The sequence below is a fragment of the Triturus cristatus genome, chromosome 11, assembly GCF_964204655.1.
Source record: "Triturus cristatus chromosome 11, aTriCri1.1, whole genome shotgun sequence".
NCBI lineage: Eukaryota > Metazoa > Chordata > Amphibia > Caudata > Salamandridae > Triturus > Triturus cristatus.
Window position 1 is genome coordinate 839,008,882 of NC_140594.1, and position 14,645 is coordinate 839,023,526.

A 14,645-nucleotide genomic window follows, 5' to 3' on the forward strand; every position below is an offset into this window, starting at 1 on the left:
GAATGGGACTGTAACCCATGTAACAGTGCCCTGTGAAGGGTGAAAACCCATTCCCATCCCTGTGTAGGGAAACGTACAGTGTAATTAACACAAAGCAAGTAGGCAAATGTGTGTATAAGCTAATGGGGCTAGAACCCATTGTCATCCCAATGCAGGGAAGGAAGAGATGTAGGAGTACACATGTGAAGTAAACCCCAGAAGGAGTGTACACAATGTCCTTGAACGTGAAATAATGAACCTGTGTGCAGGTGTGTACTCAATGCATGTGTACAGGCGGTGGCAAAGTGCATGCATAATGAAATACACAAATGTTTTATTAGCTGCCTGAAGGAGATAAGTGTGAGTGTGTCACCAAATCTCTCTGAACAACCCCAGGAAGGACAACCTGAAAACCATGTAGCCACAAATCACAATCGAGGAAAAAAAAGTAGAGTGTGGCACAGAAACGGAGCATGTCCTTGTAAGCACCAGAGGATCTTACATGTCCAATCATCGTGTCGACTGCCTCCAGGATCGTCCGTGCTGGAGTGTAAGAACTGAGGGTCACATAAACAATAATACACAAACGAGCAGGATGTGTGCAAGTCGCGCACAAGGCCAGGTCCATGTACAATGCCTTACATGGACTAGTGCGAGGCATATGGTGAAATGCACAAGGTGGAGGATGACGAACATCATGGAGAGGCATGCAGGCAAACAGCGGGCAATGATAAATATGTATTTGAACACTGGGCTAAGAGCCACATGGAAGCCACATCTAATAACGCGGGAGTGGTCACCTAAATGTTCTGTCCATGCCCGCAGCATTACACTGGTACATACCTAGAGCAAGTGCATGACACAATCATGCGGTCCATCGGCAAATACAGGAGGACAATACACGCATAGTCAAGGATTCCTCCAATGGTTCTGTCCACTGGATAGCCATATTTCAAGTTGCGTGTCACGCGAAAGAGCATGGCGCATTGACCAGATTTGAAACGGAAAAGCTTCAGAATACCTTATACACGTTGAAGGAGCAGAAGATGGCCGCACACATGGCGCACAGTGCAGGATGGCTCGCGGCTCAATTGTGCGCCAAACAGAGAAACTTGGCCATAACGTGATGAAGAGCATGTCGTCACAGAGGATCCTCCAGTTGACCAGTGCGGGAAATGCATGAGATAAGCCGCAGTTGGGAAAGAACAGCAACCAAACCAACGGTTGCAAATGCCAGAAGGAAGACAGTTAGATTGTGGTAAAAAAATGTTGTAAAGTAACTCATCACAGCGTCTGCCCTTCATAAACGGCAAGAACCAAACGGCACTAAGAAAACCGCGATGCACACTATGTGTATCCCAACATTAAAAATAGTGTATTTGAGGCGGAAATGTGCATATTTTTATAAATCACATGATGATGTTTGGAGAAAGATGTACAAAAGGGAGTGGTGATGGACGGAGCATCAGAACCAATCAAACACTCACACCCAGTCAACAGATCTGGGTTTGATCCATCACCGTTCTTTAGCCCACTCTGCCACCCCAGTTCAGACATGGCCATATGCAAATCAGTCTGACCCTGTGCCTCATGGGAACAGTCCAGCCCGAACTGCCAAACCATGCCTTCCCTGGACCGGAAACAAGCTTCCTAGGACCGGTTTCTGGCATTTCAGCCGTCTTCAGCCAGGCTTGCTTGAATCCAGAGGCAAAGTGAGCAAGGGACTCACGTCTGAGCATACCCTGCCAACTTATGGCGAACAAAGCGGTACAAAAGGGAGTGGTGATGGACAGAGCATCAGAACCAATCAAACACTCACACCCAGTCAACAGATCTGGGTTTGATCCATCAGCGTTCTTTAGCCCACTCTGCCACCCCAGTGCAGACATGGCCATATGCAAATCAGTCTGACCCTGTGCCTCATGGGAACAGTCCAGCCCGAACTGCCAAGCCATGCCTTCCCTGGACCGGAAACAAGCTTCCTAGGACCGGTTTCTGGCATTTCAGCCGTCTTCAGCCAGGCTTGCTTGATTCCAGTGGCAAAGTGAGCAAGGGACTCACGTCTGAGCATACCCTGCCAACTTATGGCGAACAAAGCGGTACAAAAGGGAGTGGTGATGGACGGAGCATCAGAACCAATCAAACACTCACACCCAGTCAACAGATCTGGGTTTGATCCATCACCGTTCTTTAGCCCACTCTGCCACTCCAGTTCAGACATGGCCATATGCAAATCAGTCTGACCCTGTGCCTCATGAGAACAGTCCAGCCCGAACTGCCAATCCATGCCTTCCCTGGACCGGAAACAAGCTTCCTAGGACCGGTTTCTGGCATTTCAGCCGTCTTCAGCCAGGCTTGCTTGAATCCAGTGGCAAAGTGAGCAAGGGACTCACGTCTGAGCATACCCTGCCAACTTATGGCGAACAAAGCGGTACAAAAGGGAGTGGTGATGGACGGAGCATCAGAACCAATCAAACACTCACACCCAGTCAACAGATCTGGGTTTGATCCATCACCGTTCTTTAGCCCACTCTGCCACCCCAGTTCAGACATGGCCATTTGCAAATCAGTCTGACCCTGTGCCTCATGGGAACAGTCCAGCCCGAACTGCCAAGCTCAGACGTGAGTCCCTTGCTCACTTTGCCACTGGATTCAAGCAAGCCTGGCTGAAGACGGCTGAAATGCCAGAAACCGGTCCTAGGACTGATTTGCATATGGCCATGTCTGAACTGGGGTGGCAGAGTGGGCTAAAGAACGGTGATGGATTAAACCCAGATCAGTTGACTGGGGGTGAGTGCTTGCAATGTTCAATGCTCCGTCCATCATTTCCTTTGGTTTTTGCTTTGTTCGCCATAAGTTGGCAGGGTATGCTCAGACGTGAGTCCCTTGCTCACTTTGCCACTGGATTCAAGCATGCCTGGCTGAAGACGGCTGAAATGCCAGAAACCGGTCCTAGGAAGCTTGTTTCCGGTCCAGGGAAGACATGGCTTGGCAGTTCGGGCTGGACTGTTCCCATGAGGCACAGGGTCAGACTGATTTGCATGTGGCCATGTCTGAACTGGGGTGGCAGAGTGGGCTAAAGAACGGTGATGGATTAAACCCAGATCAGTTGACTGGGGGTGAGTGCTTGCAATGTCCAACGCTCCGTCCATCATTTCTTTTGGTTTTTGCTTTGTTCGCCATAAGTTGGCAGGGTATGCTCAGACGTGAGTCCCTTGCTCACTTTGCCACTGGATTCAAGCAAGCCTGGCTGAAGACGGCTGAAATGCCAGAAACCGGTCCTAGGAAGCTTGTTTCCGGTCCAGGAAAGACATGGCTTGGCAGCTCGGGCTGGACTGTTGCCATGAGGTACAGGGTCAGACTAATTTGCATATGGCCATGTCTGAACTGGGGTGGCAGAGTGGGCTAAAGAACGGTGATGGATTAAACCCAGATCAGTTGACTGGGGGTGAGTGCTTGCAATGTTCAACGCTCCGTCCATCATTTCCTTTGGTTTTTGCTTTGTTCGCCATAAGTTGGCAGGGTATGCTCAGACGTGAGTCCCTTGCTCACTTTGCCACTGGATTCAAGCAAGCCTGGCTGAAGACGGCTGAAATGCCAGAAACCGGTCCTAGGAAGCTTGTTTCCGGTCCAGGGAAGACATGGCTTGGCAGTTCGGGCTGGACTGTTCCCATGAGGCACAGGGTCAGACTGATTTGCATATGGCCATGTCTGAACTGGGGTGGCAGAGTGGGCTAAAGAACGGTGATGGATTAAACCCAGATCAGTTGACTGGGGGTGAGTGCTTGCAATGTTCAACGCTCCGTCCATCATTTCCTTTGGTTTTTGCTTTGTTCGCCATAAGTTGGCAGGGTATGCTCAGACGTGAGTCCCTTGCTCACTTTGCCACTGGATTCAAGCAAGCCTGGCTGAAGACAGCTGAAATGCCAGAAACCGGTCCTAGGAAGCTCGTTCCGGTCCAGGGAAGACATGGCTTGGCAGTTCGGGCTGGACTGTTCCCATGAGGCACAGGGTCAGACTGATTTGCATATGGCCATGTCTGAACTGGGGTGGCAGAGTGGGCTAAAGAACGGTGATGGATTAAACCCAGATCAGTTGACTGGGGGTGAGTGCTTGCAATGTTCAACGCTCCGTCCATCATTTCCTTTGGTTTTTGCTTTGTTCGCCATAAGTTGGCAGGGTATGCTCAGACGTGAGTCCCTTGCTCACTTTGCCACTGGATTCAAGCAAGCCTGGCTGCAGACGGCTGAAATGCCAGAAACAGGTCCTAGGAAGCTTGTTTCCGGTCCAGGGAAGACATGGCTTGGCAGTTCGGGCTGGACTGTTCCCATGAGGCACAGGGTCAGACTGATTTGCATATGGCCATGTCTGAACTGGGGTGGCAGAGTGGGCTAAAGAACGGTGATGGATTAAACCCAGATCAGTTGACTGGGGGTGAGTGCTTGCAATGTTCAACGCTCCGTCCATCATTTCCTTTAGTTTTTGCTTTGTTCGCCATAAGTTGGCAGGGTATGCTCAGACGTGAGTCCCTTGCTCACTTTGCCACTGGATTCAAGCAAGCCTGGCTGAAGACGGCTGAAATGCCAGAAACCGGTCCTAGGAAGCTTGTTTCCGGTCCAGGGAAGACATGGCTTGGCAGTTTGGGCTGGACTGTTGCCATGAGGCACAGGGTCAGACTGATTTGCATATGGCCATGTCTGAACTGGGGTGGCAGAGTGGGCTAAAGAACGGTGATGGATTAAACCCAGATCAGTTGACTGGGGGTGAGTGCTTGCAATGTTCAACGCTCCGTCCATCATTTCCTTTGGTTTTTGCTTTGTTCGCCATAAGTTGGCAGGGTATGCTCAGACGTGAGTCCCTTGCTCACTTTGCCTCTGGATTCAAGCAAGCCTGGCTGAAGACGGCTGAAATGCCAGCAACCGGTCCTAGGAAGCTTGTTTCCGGTCCAGGGAAGACATGGCTTGGCAGTTCGGGCTGGACTGTTCCCATGAGGCACAGGGTCAGACTGATTTGCATATGGCCATGTCTGAACTGGGGTGGCAGAGTGGGCTAAAGAACGGTGATGCATTAAACCCAGATCAGTTGACTGGGGGTGAGTGCTTGCAATGTTCAATGCTCCGTCCATCATTTCCTTTGGTTTGGAGAAAGATGGCAGAATTTTCAAAATATGTTTGCAGCTGATCAATGGAGGGAAAAACCATGCATTCTTAGGGGGCTGTATTACTAATAATATTTCCTTTCTTTGATAAATTACTGCTGGCAACCATGCCTGATGCACTGAGGTGATCAGTTCCAGTAAACATGCATATAGTGCTCAGTGATGTAATCTTTTCTGACATGGTACTGTTACAACACTTATAATATTAGTAGCTCAGGATGATTTTCATTGCACATATGTAGCTTTTATTACACAAAAGGTTGGAGACCAGTGGTGAATGCCACAAATATAGGGTGGTGAGGCAGGAGGGGTAACCCGGGGGGTCGTGCAGGTGTTGTGGGGGTTAGAAATAATAGATTTATTTTTATTAACTTACCTTTAGCCGCCAGCCACCTCCAGCATCGCAACTCGTTCGCCGCCTCTCCTCTTCCTGGGTCCCAGCAGCCCCTGGAACAGACTCCCCGTGCTACAGAGTAGCGCAGCGATTGACCTGAGTGGGCTGAAAAGACACCCTGCTCAGGCCAAGGAGTCTGTGGAGGTTTTTCCAGCCCGGTTGCTCAATGCAGCTGGGCTGTAGAAAACCTAAGTGTGCATGTGTGTTTTGGTCAGCCTGAGACGGCCGGCGAAACACACATGGGCACATAGGGAGTGCGCGTAGCACTCTTTCTCCCCCTCCCATGCCTAGGCCCTGCCCCTCCCTACAGAGCTGGCTCGTAGCCAGTAAATGCAAAATAAAACAATGCAAGAACATTGTTTTATTGAACATCTGCTGGCTCTGAGCTAGGCAGTGGGGTGACGCTTCTCCGCCATTGCAGTGTAGCCCCACTGTTGGCGACTGCTGTTCTATCCAATAAAACAAGTGACACTGCATACTCTGTGCAACCACAAAATACACAAACACTTTCTGGATAGGCAAAAGCCATGAAAGGTTTACTAAGCCAGATTAGTTTATGGTGTAAAAGCATTGCACAGAATCCCCAAAAATAGAGAACTCCTTTAATATGAACCTTGTAAATGTGGATTAGGATATGGCAGAAAAGCACATCTGTCTCCACTTACTCATTAATTCACTGCTAACATTGGAGAATATATTCCTTTTGTAAGGCACAGTACCATGTGGGGTGAAGCACTGGAAGCACAACCTATGGTCATTGAACTTAGTACACCTTCCACACTTCTTGCCAATAAGGATGACGTTTTGAAGAGAAATGGGAGATAAACATTCTTATTCCTGAGACCGCATTACAAAGTTTTACTCCAGACTCAAGCTATTGCAACCATAAATGACCCTCTTGTGGAAGCCAAAGCAGTGAAAAGGGCAAGTTCCACCTTCCCACCAATGTTATATGTACGTGCAGAGCACTCTGTCACCACGGAGGGTATCCTGGCGATTTAAGCAGAAGCTTTCTGGTCCAGCCTAGGGCAAAGCTGGGGCAGCCTACTTAAAGAGTAACATTTTTGCGTTGGACTCAGGAGGGGTAAAATTTACTATTCCCACTCCAGTTGGTCCAACAGTAGAGCAAGAGTAGTTCACTTTAAACAAATAACATATTTTAACAAGTCTATTAAATAACAAAAAAAAAAACATTTAAATTGTAAAATTATATGTCTAAATGTTAACAAAAATTAAACAAATTACATAATTATTAAATGTTTTAATAATTATTATCAATTACAATAAATAATATTAATTCAATTAAAATGCCACACTATGGGCCTCATTATGATGGCCGAAGGACTGCCACTGACAGGCTGTCGGTGGCGGTCTTTCAGCCATCTTACCAGGGATCTCCGTCCGCCATATAACCATGGCATTTTGACAGGTGAAGGCCATGGTCCTGACAAGTGGCCTGTATCCATCCACCTGTCGGACCTCCCTGTAATCCCAGAATTGCGGCAATGACTATCAGGCACCGCCGTAGGGATTACAATATCCCTTTCTGCTGGTCGTTCTGCAGCAGTCAACCCGCAGCAAAACGGAAGGTGGAAACGGATTTGGGGGCCTGTAGAGGGCTCCCATAACCCCTTGGGCCAGGGACATAGGCCCTGGGGGCACCTATGGTGCCTCCCTACATATCCCTACACCATGTGGTAGGCACCGCATGGTGCCTGCCACATAGTGCAGGGATATGTGTGGGATGTCTGTTTTGGCTTGCGGCGGGTCCTGCAGAGTGAAGCACCCGCCACAATGCAAAACATGAGCAAAGCGACCGCCACGGTGGGGGTCGCATCCTAATTTGCCGTGTGGACCGCTGCCTCGTAGACGGACGGTCCCAAATACGATTTGATGGGGGACGGACTTAATGACCCCCCTATATTCTCACAATCATAACAGCCAACAATTAAAATGTAATTGAAATTAAAAAGTATAACACAATTAACACATTACATAATAAATAACACAATTTTTAATAAATTAATACATATTTTTGCATTTAATATTACTTAAATAGATTCCCATCCTATAACTCTACAAAATAAAGAACACACACCTAAAATATAATTTAACAAATATGAGAATTTCACAATTTACATATTTACCAATTAAATATTTAATACCAAATTGATAATTAACTATCAAATTTCTTAATTAACTTCCCACCCTGTACCCCAAAAACCCAACAACCCACACCTAATATATTAAAAATTATATTAATTACACAATTTACATAGTCAAATATCAATTAAACAATTAATAATAATTCGCTACTGGTTAATTAATTATGTTAATAAACTTTGCACCCTTTACCCCTACAAACACAGCAACCTGCACCGGAAATATACCTTAAAAAGTAGCTTAATCACACAATTTACATAATTATCAATTAAATAATTAATGTTAATTAACATTAATTATTAATTAATTATAATGAATTCACTTCCCACCCTGGGCGCCTACATACCCCACAACCTGGACTTAAAACTTAACTTAAAAAATACATTTATTATATAATTTAAATAATTAATAATCTATTACATTATTAATAATTAAAAAGTAATTATCAATTAATTATAATTATTTTGCTTCCCACCCTGTACCCCTACAAACGCCACACCCACACCTAAAACCTAACTACAAAAATAAATCAATTACACAATTTACATGATTAGTTATCAATTAAAAAGTTAATTATTAAAAAATAATTATTAAGTAATTATAAATAATGTTACTTACCTCTCTGTACCCTTACAAACCCCACAGCCTGCTGCAACACTGAAAATAAACAATGAAATAAAATTTTAAAACAACTGTATTAAAACACATTAACAATAATTATACAATTTGTAATATATACAATTAATACATATACTAAAATACATATAAATAAAAAACAATATCATTAACAATTATATTTGTCAATGATATTTCCAACATAGGTATTTTTTATATTGATATTAACAACATAGATATTTTTGTAAAACAATATTAATAACACAGATATTGTCAACATCAATATTACTTACCGTAGAAAATTGATATATTCTTGTCAACGATATTCCTGCATCATGATATTTGTGGATGACGATATTAGAAATGTTATGTTTCTGCATCTCGATATTTTTTACTCTATATTTTGTCCGAATACCAGAGGAACGAGTCCAAAGGCCGACTTCTTTTTATCAGGTCATGGAATTCAGAGGTGACTTGCAATATCCTTTTAATGTAGTGCAGAAGGTTTTTTTTATTATTCATAATACATGGTCACGTGTCATCCTTCCCAAAAAATTATGAAATCCTCAGGGGCCGATTACAATGTCGGGCGGAGTTGCTTCTGCCCGACACGTCTCGTAAGCGGGACCGAGCAACCTCCGGTCAGCGATCCCGACCGCCTGATTTGGATGCAACCAAACACTGCTCGGTCGCATTCTAACATTTCGCTATGGGAGCATGTGTTACAGCTGTAAACCGGCTTTAGCACATGCTCCCATAGGGAAATGGGAGGTGGTGTTAATCCCTGCACCCGGTGGCAGGCGCCGCTATGGTGCCCTTCTCAGCCCCCAACCAGAGGCCACATGGCAACCCTGCCGGAAAAACATGCATCGTAATCCCAAGGGCGAAAAGACCGCCCTTTGGGATTACGGGCCGGCCTCCGACTAGCTGACGGGCTCCTTGAACTCGTCGGAAGCCAGCCGGAATAACCGTCTGGTTTAATTTCCGACCGGCTGATTCATAATCAGCCGGTCGGAATTGAAACTGACGATGACGGTTGTAAAGCCTCCGACCAAAGGTCAGAGGCTTTCCGACCACCATCGTAATAGGCCCCTAGTGTCTTACTCTGTCATATTTATTGCAGGCAAGAAAAATAATAGCACAATCTGTACTGCAAAATTATACACACCAAAAAGCAGTTAGTAACATTTAGCAAAAACATATTAGAACTAGTTCATGTAAATCAGGGTAAAAATGATGTAGCTCAGATTGTGTAGGAACATGCGGAGATCCTACCTCTCCCCGAAGGACCTATAAATAAAAAAAAGGAAAAGTTACCATAAACATCTTCTTTCTGCTGATCACGTTTTCAATTTTGGAAACAAATATCAAAAAAAGAAAAAGCCAGTTCCCTTTGTCCTCATTAAAAATGCAGATTTAATTGTGCTCTGTGACCTGCCTTTGGCCCAGGCTCGGTGCTCTGGCAGAAATCGTGACATCAGAACTCAACTGCAATAATTTGTATAATGAGTATTATCTTGTCACGTTTGATGCCTATCAGACTTGATACTCATTTTATCGACCTTGCAAGGATGAATGTTTTTCTACGCCCCATTGGGATTCCTACCCTTGATGTACATTATACACAAGTCTCTACAACATTAGAATTATTCTGCCAAGCCTGCCTCGCCGTTCACCTGTGTGATTGTACTCAAAGACTCCTTGTGCTGCACACAGGATGATTATTGTTCTCACCGTTGGCCCACGTTCTTTCAGCCCGTGTCTTGCACACGCAATCTACAGCGTCAGGCTCAAATACCACTGCTGCTGTTGTTTGCCCAAGTGACTTCCATGAACGTCACTAATTAATGCAGATTCGCCTTTTCTTTAAAGATGCAGCCTTTTGCTGCAGAGTACATTCCCCGGGTCTGCTGCATGTGACCCCAAGTCTGTCACCAGAAATGCTCAAGGCCCACGGTGCTGATCGAAGGCTAGAGAAACGGCCTGCCTCTTCCATCACGTCATATCCGGATCCAGACAAGTGGAGGAATAAACCAATGATCTTATCTGAAGTGTGGTAGCAGGCTGTCAGTTCTCAGTGAAAAACATTTGCCCTGACAACAAGAAGAGTTGGGTGTTTAGAACCCTCTCACCAGTAAGCGCACAAATCAGGGTCCTTCTTTAGGGATTGAGTGAGTGAGCCAGTTGAGTGACATCACGAGGGTATGAGTAGGTCAGTGAATGAATTAGCAAGTAAGTGCTAAAGTCAGGAATTGAACAAGCAATGGACTGAAAGTGAGGAATGGCGAGTACAGAAACGATCCCTTTACTGAGTGACTGGAGAGACCAGATTTACACTTAAATATGCAGTTCAGCAATCTCAGAAAACATGCTTGTGCACACTTCCATTTTTCCTCCCAGCTCGAGACGTGCCCAGCCATATCCATGTACCCAAGTAATGACTTACCTGACACCAATGATGGCACCATCAGTCCACATGGAGATGAGGCATGGCCAGTTGAGTTTACCTTGTTCTGGAAAACTGATATTGATACCCAAACTGCAGGGCCCAGCAGAGAAGCAGCAGCATGGCCCAGAAGTCCAGGAAATTTGACCCAGTTGATCCACCACCATCATTTGTTCTGAAACTCTCCAGCCACAGCCTAGTCAACAGCTTCAGGTGTAGGACAGATCTGTATGCCTACTTTCCAGCTTTGCAAAACAGTTTTTTGGGATCCAGTCCAATGACATGAAAGTTTTAGGCAAAGATTGATGCAATTTGTTCAGGCCATGCTGTGGTAAAATGTATGTAAGGTTCGGTAGTGACGCATCCATTATGTGGAAAGTGAAATCACCATGATGTGGAACTAGAGGAATTAAAATGGTAGGCAGAGTAGATAGGGAATGGATACTGACTGGTGGTGGAGGCATTGTATACCGAATAAACTTGTGTTTACCAACGCAGTGTACATGACATCATTATTAAAGAAATATGCAAACACAATTCTGATGACGACTATGGGATGTTGCAACGCCTCAACACTCAACAGTGAAGGTGAGCAGCAGAACGAATTGTGCTTATCTCAGAAAACTAAGATTAGCCCTGACAAGGTCTGGTTTAATTCTTGTGTCCATTAACCCCTGCTGTAAATAAAGCCAGGAACAGTTATGCATGATGGATTAGTCACTTAGACACTATTTACCACAGTTTGGTTGATGAATAGAAGAACCTCACCAGTTTTTTTGTAGTAGCTTTGTGGTGGCTTAAATTTGAAAAACAATGAAGTCCAGTGTGTGTGCGACTGCTCTGCCCTCACCATTGCGCAAGCAGAAATCTCCTACATACACGAGAATGGGGTCTTGTACCATAGCAGCCAACTATCAGGAAGCCGAGAAAAAGATCCGCAATGAGATGATGCCCTTGCATCTTGGGAAGGTGCTGTTATGGCTACAGGCATATTCACCGCAATAGAATCTACAGTGAAGCAGAGCTCTGGCCTCATGGAGCTTTATGATTGTGATATGATCAAGATCATCTTCATACTAAACTTCACGCTGCAACACTAAGAGTGATATGAAGCAGCATATGGTGTGAAGATTTTACCAAGAAGATACAAATAAAAGGGGATTATATATTAACCAACACATCTGAAGTAAAGATAGTAGTTTGTAGTGGTGTTTCTTTAGTTCAGTTTTGGGTACAAAGTTGAGTACTGGAGACAGAGGATAATTAGGTGTCAGTTTGGACACCAGTGGAAATATACTTTTGTTCCTTTGTTAGAATTGGTTACAATGTTACTGGGGTAATGCAAAATGTAACTGCACCCCTTTCTTATCAACTTCCCCTTTAGACCCTGTCTTACAGTGGCCAAAATGGAAAAAGGTCTTTGGCCACTATAACAGGGTTTAAGGACATAGTTAAGTGACAAGAGAAAGATGTCACTGCTCATGCATTGTTTTGGTCCTGAGGGAGAACAGTTGTTTGATCAACTTCCTATATATCAAAGAGCTTGCTATTCATTATCTTCCAAAAGTGAGCACAATCCTTCAGCTGTACCATTTTGGAAGGAACATTCAAATAGCTGAGGGATAAGTTGAGATTTATGTAACTGATTTATAAATCTGGTAACACTGTAGATGAGAGACTTAGTGATCAATTCATGCTAGGCTGTATTATTGAGAAAATGAAAGATATGTTGTGGCGAAAGATGATCCCATAGCTTTGAGGAGGCTCTAGCTATTGCTAAGAAGATTGAGCATTCTATGACTTCTGTTAAGGAGATTAGAAAGAACAATGGTGAAGTGGAAAGTATACAGGGACATGTCCAGAAGTAAGGTGGGCAAGGACAAAATGTTGGGTTTTAAGGAAATATTTTAGGTGTGGAAACACAATGCACATGGAAAGTAATACAAACTGCCCAAGATGGACAAGCTGCTTTGAAGAGAACCTATCCTTTTCGACCCAGATTAAAAAGCTTGCTTGGAGCTGCTTTGGGATACTAAAATCCCTCAGGAAGTTTCTCCCGCTTCTTCCCAGGGCAGCCAAGGAGACGGTAACTCGGGCGCTGATTCTGTCACGTATTGACTACGCCAATGCTTTGTAAATTGGCTTACTGGGCATTGCAGGTAGTCCAGAATGCTGCGGCTAGGCTTCTTTTCAATATCCCAATTAGAAGCAGCGTTAGACAACATTTGCGCACACTTCATTGGCTGCCTTTCACCGAACGTGTTAAGTTCAAAGCCCTGGTTTTAGCACACCACGCCCTGTACGCTTCTGGCCCAATTTATTTAAGGAAGCGTTTTATGTTTTACACCCCAGATAGACAACTGAGGTTCCACCTTCTTGCCCAGATACCTTGTGTTCGCCTCCAAAGAATGGGGGGAAGTTCTCTTGCCTTTAGGGCTGCCACAGCCTGGAACTCTCTTCCTTACACTCTGCGTAGCATTCAGGATCATATTCATTTAAAAAAACAGCTCAAACCATTTCTGTTCAACTAAATATTATTACTTCACACCTCAAGGCTCGTGCTGGGACAATCCTTGGAGTAGCTGTGCGCGTTATAAACTACAATAACATAACATAACATGGAAGAAAATAACATGTATGAAATGCAGTAGGAAAGAGCATTATGGCAAGAATCGCAGGAGCAAGAATATGAAGGAAAAGATCAATGAAGCTGAAATTGAGAGGAATGATCTTTCTTGGAATTGGAGTGTGAATATAATGCTCCACAAGTGAAGGGCTCAGGTGACAGCCCCGCCGACCCTGTATTGATAGAGCGTTTGCAGGGCGTATGCTCTTTGCCTTGGGAGCTAAAATTACTTGAATACAGAAGGTGTTTTATGAGAGTCACTTGCTGGAAAAGAAAAGGTTCCTTGAGCCCGACATCAAAGCCCTTGCTTATGGTGGTGAGCCAATCAAGCCTGAGTGGTATTTTTGAGGTATGGGAGAGTACAAAGGGATACACAACCTAATAAAAGCAAAGTGTGAGATGTATCTATAGCTTAAGACATGCTATACAGGATGAACTAGAGCGTTTGAAGAGAAAAGGCATTGTGGAAGAGATTGAAGGGATTGAATGGCTAAGCCTAGTTATGGCAGAGTGTAAGGCCATTGGAGACTTAAGGTTGTGTGTGGATCTTCACAAACTCAACAAGTGGATGGTAGTGAATAAATATCCACCCCCTAACATAACAGATATGCTGGCAATACTGAATGGGGCATAGATCTTTACCATCCTAGATCCCACTTTAGCATATCATCAGGTAAAGATGGACATACAGTCATAAATTTAACAGCATTTCTAATCCTTTTTGCTGGAAAATAATAATTCTGGGCTTTTTCTGGAAGTGAGAAATCAACTGCGCTACTGCTGATATGAGCAGTATGCAAACCACTGTGCTGTCATAAGGGTGGCTATCCCATTGCATGCCATTGCACCCCATCCCATAGAATTCATAATAGCTCATAACATAGCATATAATCACAATGAACACATCACACCACACCATAAAATACCACTCCACTCCACACCATGCCACACCACGATATATAATTCTATCGTATGGCAACCCAACAGCGTTCCACATCACAGTAAAGTACGGTATAACATTACATAGTGAAACATACCATTCCATCCAAACCTGGTAATATTACTTTCTACCACCACCACACCATAACCTTCCAGACCTGCCATAGCATGCCATACCATCCAATGCTATAACGTACCACACTACAACAATCCTTTGCATCCAGTACCATTCCATATCAAAGCACAGCATATTACTCGTATATCATAAAAAATTACTAGTAATCTCATCATATTACATCACATAAAATCAAATTTTGTACCATTG

The 14,645-nt window shown here is 44.4% G+C and overlaps 1 protein-coding gene and 1 long non-coding RNA gene across 4 annotated transcripts in view; one reads left to right on the top strand and one right to left on the bottom strand.

The window, feature by feature from the left end:
- The window catches only part of LOC146785506 (uncharacterized), a 691,519-nt gene that overhangs the window by 49,896 nt on the left and 626,978 nt on the right, over positions 1-14,645 (top strand). The gene's annotated exons all lie outside the window — the stretch shown is intronic.
- LOC146785507 (uncharacterized) overlaps positions 1-14,645 on the bottom strand; it is a 78,034-nt gene that overhangs the window by 33,334 nt on the left and 30,055 nt on the right. Inside the window, exon 3 of the long non-coding RNA XR_014970429.1 lies at positions 8,313-8,351. This is a non-coding gene — a long non-coding RNA (uncharacterized LOC146785507). The remainder of the gene's footprint in view (positions 1-8,312; positions 8,352-14,645) is intronic.